Source organism: Crinia signifera, chromosome 11 (genome assembly GCF_055691185.1).
Source record: "Crinia signifera chromosome 11, ASM5569118v1, whole genome shotgun sequence".
NCBI lineage: Eukaryota > Metazoa > Chordata > Amphibia > Anura > Myobatrachidae > Crinia > Crinia signifera.
In genome coordinates, this window is record NC_139227.1 from 39,177,671 (window position 1) to 39,184,320 (window position 6,650).

Genomic DNA, 6,650 nt, shown 5'->3' on the forward strand with positions numbered 1-6,650 from the left:
ATACACACTAAAACTTATGTATTTATTACCAGTTATTATATATCTCGCACGTATTCTACAGCGCTTTACAGGGAAAATTTGAACAGTCACATTAGTCCCTGCCCCAGTGTAGCTTACAATCTATATACCCTACCACATGTACACACAGACATTAAAGGGTTATCTTGTAGAGAGCCAATTAACTTACCAGTATATTTGGATTGTGGGAAGAAACCGGAGTACCTGGAGGAAACCCACACAAGCACGGGGAGTCTATACAAACTCTGCAGTTGGGACCATGGTTGGAATGGATCCCACGACCTCAGCGCTGTAAAGCGTTCTTTCTGTTCGGAGCGAATATCTGGTAATGTATGGGATCTAATGACCTGCAACCATTTGCTCGCAAAAGCTGGAAAATGTTCAAAAATAGAATTTTTGGACAGATTTAACCAATCCATCGTTGTTCTTTCCACGCTTGAAATGTTTAAGTTGTCACCTTGTGTTAATGTAATGAAGATGATAGTGCTAAGGTCACAATGCTAGAATACATGGAAGTTTAGAACTCCAGCAATGTTTTATAAGCTGTGTAGGTTTATTATATTATTTATATATTCCGATGTAGATAACCGGCACTCTCAATGTCAGTCACAAAGCAACAGATGCGGTGCCCTCTGCAGTGCAGATGCAATAATATATATATAGGGGAGATTCGGCGGCACTCGCTCCAACAGAAACTGACTCCAAAGAATCAATTGTATGACATGTTTCGGCATCTGAGGACGGTATTAAACCGAAACATGTCATACAATTGATTCTTTGGAGTCTGTTTCTGTTGGAGCGAGTGCCACCGAAAAATAAATATATATATATATATATATATATATATATATATATATATATATATATATATATATATATATATATATATATATATATATATATATATATATATATTTTTTTTTTTTTCTAGATCATGGTTTGGTAACTGGGGGTTTCTCAGCTACTGGGGAGCGACATCTCAGCTGGAGATGGGACACTGGCTGCAGAACCACAGACCCCCTAATTCTGGATTCGATTAATGGGGACCACACACTTAGCGATTTAGGGGCATTTTCTAAGCGATCTCATTTTTTAAAAAAGAAAAAAAGCCTCTACGTCGTTACGTGTGTGGCCCTGCATGTCACTTTCCGGCAATAAATATCCAGAATGCTGGATAATAATCGGTCAGGGCCACTGTTCTCACTGGAGAACACTCTAGCCTGTGGGGACTGATAGCGCGGGGCGGCCGAGGGAGGAATCCTGCCTGCCAGTGAAGTATGGTGGTCTTGCGATCACTACGTTTTCTGCATGTAGTGATCGCAAGAGCTTGCTCCTGCGATCAGCTGATTTCCACTGTGGGGCTCCCCTGGCAGTTTCTTTTTCTTTAGCGACCAACTCTGGTCGCTGATGCAAACGGGACACTGAGCGATATATCGCCCCGTGTGTATAGGGCTTAATGGATACACAGAGAGATCACTGCTTTAGTGAGGGCTGACTATTATCTGGGCTCAGTGCTGCTCCTGTGACCTCTTACTCTACAGTACTGGAGGTCACGGCAGCAGGGAACACCAATCGTTTGGTTATGGTTTTGTTTGGTACTTATATGTTAGTTGAGCACCCACTATAGTTAGTACGCTCATACCTCCACTATCCATGTCGGCATGGAGTTGAATTTATATAGTGTGGCAAGAGGACGCGGAAAATAAGCAAATAGCTTAGTAGGCGCCCAACTAACATATACGGTAAGTACCTTGGTACTTGTTTCCTAGAACGGCCACAACGATTTAGATCGTTGTGGTCGTAAGATAAAAAATCGGATCGATCGCATCGCATGCGATTTGGTCGCATACGATGCGACCGATCCGATCGACCGATTTTTCACCCGATTTTTTTTTTTTTTCACCTGATTATTTTCAATTGCCCCCACAAATGTTACTAAGTGGGCTAGACCCCACGATAGACGTCAACCCGAAGCGTGGCGAGCGCAGCGAGCCCGCGAGGGGCGGCGGTGCGCGTCCTCCGACCTTTTCATTCCCCTACTATCCACTAGGGCGTGGAGTGAGAATAGAATAGTGTGGCGAGCGCAGCGAGCCACCGAGCCCGAAGCGTGGCGAGCGCAGCGAGCTCCGCGAGGGGACGCGTCTAACTTCACAGGTATACGCGTCCCCTCGCGGGGCTCGCTGCGCTCGCCACGCTTCGGGCTCGGTGGCTCGCTGCGCTCGCCACACTATTCTATTCTCACTCCACGCCCTAGTGGATAGTAGGGGAATGAAAAGGTCGGAGGACGCGCACCGCCGCCCCTCGCGGGCTCGCTGCGCTCGCCACGCTTCGGGTTGACGTCTATCGTGGGGTCATGGCGGGCACATAAAAAATGTGAAATGGGTCATATTGGCCCATTTCACCTTTTTTAACATTTTTCCCTATGTGAGATGGACTTAATCAAGTCCATCTCATCTTGTGCCATTATAATGGCACAAGACCGACAAGATCCTCCCGATTTCAATGTTAAAAGATTTTTTAACATTGAAGTCTATGGAAAAATCGGGTCAATCGGTCGGTCGCATCGCGGCCGATTTTAATTGGTCGCGACCGACCGATTGACCCGATTTCTGTCAATCAAAGTGAAAAAAGTATCAAAAATCGGCCACATCGTGAGGATCGTGTCCCTTAATTAAGAGCCACGATCACTCACGATTGTGGCCGTTCTAGGAAACAAGTACCAGTACCTTTTTTTTTTTTTTATTATGGCCAGCGGTAAGGGGGTCATGGCGCTGATAGTTGCAACAGGGAGGGGGATGCCGTCAGCAACTCAGGCTTGACCACAAGTGCTTTCAATGGGGTCAGCCTGAGTTGCCAGTTCCCACCATAGAAGCCCATGTTAAATTCAGAACATTTTTTTTTTATTTATTAACAGTTTCTTATATATCGCACACATTCCACAGCGCTTTACAGAGAATATTTCAACATTCACTTCAGTCTCTGCCCCAGTGGAGCTTACAATCTATATTCCCTACCACAAACAGACATTCTAGGGTTAATTTTGTTGGAAGCCAATTGACCTACCAGTATATTTTTGTGGGAGGAAACGGGAGTACGTGGAGTAAACATGGGAATATACAAGCTCTGCACACTTAGAGCCATGGTGGGTATTGAACCCATGACCTCGGCGCTGTGAAGAAGTAATGCTAACTATTACAGCGTTCGTGATGCCCAAACATGGGCCATCTCTGGAGCTGCGCAGAGCCTATCAAGCACTGAGCTTACCTGGAGCACGCTCCTTATTGGCTGAGAAAAGCGCTATTGATTTATGTCACTGGGGATTACCTCATTCTTGGGGAGGGACTGCACATGTCTACACACTTACAGCTCCTCAGTCCGCTGGAGCTGGGCAGTTGTTTTTTTTTTTTTTTTTAACACAGCTGTAGATTCTACTGGACTGAAGAGGATGCGATCTATGCCGGGTGGATGGTGAGTATAATTTTTTTTCACAGGTACCCTTCATCTCACAGGTCTTCAACCTGTGGCCCTCCAGATGTTGTGGAACTACATGTCCCAGCATGCCCTGAGGTATTTTGGCATGCTCTTATAGGAAAAAATGTGGCAATGCATGTTGGAACATGTAGTTTCACAACATCTGGAGGGCCACAGGTTGAAGACACATGCTTTATCTACTGGAGAAGAGGACCGGCCCCCACTATGTTTTTACAACTAGGACTGGCTCAATGAGCCCGGGGCTGGTTCTAGCTCTGGTTTTGTTTTTTATATATTTTTTTATTTTTATATAATAAAAAAAATGTTTTACACAGAAAAGCTTTGCACGGATCTGACTAATCCATGCGATGCTTCAACCTTGTCCGTATTTAGCCTGCTGGGAAATTCGGCAGCCAAATACATATTACTTTGTCATTGAAAATACGAAAGCTTTGTACTGTATTTTTGGCCAATCCCAGTCGTACCCATTCATACACATAATCGGCCTTAGTAAATTTCCCCTAACGTATATTGTAAGTATTAAAGACCATTAATCCTATGCAACAAATATTTTTAAGGTTTTCTTACTGATATGACCCTGTCTATGAGTAATGCGAGCACATGGGATATATTTGTATTGTTCTGTCACTTACCTGTAACCGAACTATTATATTGCTGGACAAGTCCAGTGATCGGAGGCTTTAAAAATTCTTAAACTCAAAGCTCAGGATCTTCTCCCAGTATGTCCTTTGTAGACTAATTGTCTCCAAATTCTCTGGAGAAGGAATTATTACTGATAACAGCGTGTGAAAATAATGAAAACCACATTTATATTAGGGCAGTGGTTCCCAACCCTGGTCCTCAAGTACCCCCAACAGTGCACGTTTTGCAGGTCTCCACACAGAATCATGGAAATAATGAGCTCCACCTGTGGATCTTTTAAAATGTGCCTGAATAATCTGTGGCCCTGCCGGGTGACCTGGAAAACGTGTACTGTTGGGGGTACTTGAGGACCAGGGTTGGGAACAACTGTATTAGGGCATTGAAACATATGCAATGGAAGGGCCTTTCTAGCACAAGGAATAGTTGTCAAGGCTGTCAATCATTTAGGCCAGGGGTGTCCAAACTTTTTGCAACGAGGGCCAGATTTGGTGAAGTGTAAATGTGTGGGGGCCGACCATTCAGCCTGACATTCTTTGAATCATTAATCACATCAGAATGGTCCCCCATTCACTCTATGTCCCCCAGCCTGCCCCCACTCACTGTATGTCGCCCAGCCTGCCCCTCCTTCACTGTATGTTCCCCACTCTGCCCCCATTCACTCTATGTCCCCCAGCCTGCCCCATCACTGTGTGTCCCCCAGTCTGCTCCTCCATCACTGTATGTTCCCCCATTCACTGTATGTTCCCCACTCTGCATCCATTCACTCTGTCCCCCAGACTGCCCCCCTTCTCTTAATGTCCATCAGTGCCTCCATTCATTGTATGTCACCAAGCCTGACCCTCCTTCACTGTATGATCCCATTCACTATGTACCCCACTTTGCCCCCATTCACTGTATGTCCCCCAGCCTGCCCCTGCTCCCCCTTCTCTGAATGGCCATCACTGCCTCCATTCACTGTATGTCCCCCAGCCTGACCCTCTTTCACTGTATGTCCCCCACTCTGCCCCCTCCCTTCTCTGTATGTTTCCCAGCCCCTTGTGTGAGCCAGAGGAAGGAGAGGCAAAGCAGGCACTGCAAGGACAGGGGATGCTTGGGCTCCTGCTGCTGTCCTCCTCCATTCTGCATGTTACGGGAGCAAGCTTCCCCCCACTGCTGTCACTGTGATTGTTGAGTAGGGTGATATACGATTGCAGCAGCAGGGGTAGGACGCCAAACACATCTGACTGTGGGGGCCGGCACCTCCTCACTGCAGCAGACAGCAAGGTAAAGGCGCGCTCGCCGGGACCCCACCTTAAGAGTCCTGAGATGTGCTTCCCACATCTGATGCTCTGCCTGCTTCCATCTGGAGGCTGCAAGCCGCTTGAAATGACAGCACGGGCCACAATTGGCCCCCAGGCCTGACTCTGGACATGCCTGATTTAGGCCCTTATACAGGTCCATTCACAATAGCCGCTCCTTCGCACGTGGACTGATGTTTTTTGATTGTGCATTTCTGTTCATGTGCTTGTTGCATGCGGCCGCAGCGATTGTTTGCCGGGCGCACACAAATAACCTTGTGGGGGGGGCGGGTGGAGAAGGGGGTGGCGCAGTGGGCTGCCCTGTTACCATATGGGAATGCCCAGCGTTTCATGGGCATTCCCATGGTAATGAGGCATGATGGACTGGCAGGGGGTGGGCAGCTAACATCACCCGCCTACTTCCCCCCCGAGCAGATGCTCTGAGGCAACCTTACATATGCGTGAGCCTTCGCCATCGTTTGATGGTCGGCGACCAGCGAATGATGGGGTCTGGTCCCAGCAGGCTGCGAATGGATGTTACTGTGTACCATTCGGATGCCCTGCGTGTGAATTTGTCTTGCGAATGGGTGGTGCCCAGCCACCATTCAGAAGGCGGGATTTGGTGGACTTGCAGCCTTGCGGATCAACCTGAATAAGGTCCTTAATGTAGAACTTGTAATGTAGGTTACTCAAGTTATACCTGGGGCTTATGGTGCATTGACACATTAATATGTGATCTGAGCTGGCGCTACCCACTCAGCGAGGACATGTTGTGCAACTCCTGTGGGCATTATATGGGTAAGCGGCGCTGCTCCTGTGGGCATTATGGGATTTACTTACTAAGATAGGAGTTCAATTGAAGATGGGATGTTGCTATGGGCAACCAATCAGATTCTATCTATAATAATCTTCTAGAATTTGCTGAATAAATAAGATTCTGATTGTTTGCCCATAGCAACATCCCATCATTTATAAAACTCCCATCTTCGTACATGGGGCCTTATTCTAGTTCACTCTTTCTGACAAAATCCTTCTTAGATGGACAAAACCATGTGCACTGCAGGGGGGCAGATGTAACATGTGCAGAGAGAATTAGATTTGGGTGAGTTATTTTGATTCTGTGCAGGGTAAATACTGACTGCTTTATTTTTACACTACAATATAGATCTCACTTTGAAATAAAACCCCACCCAAATCTAATTCTCTCTGCACAAGTTACAT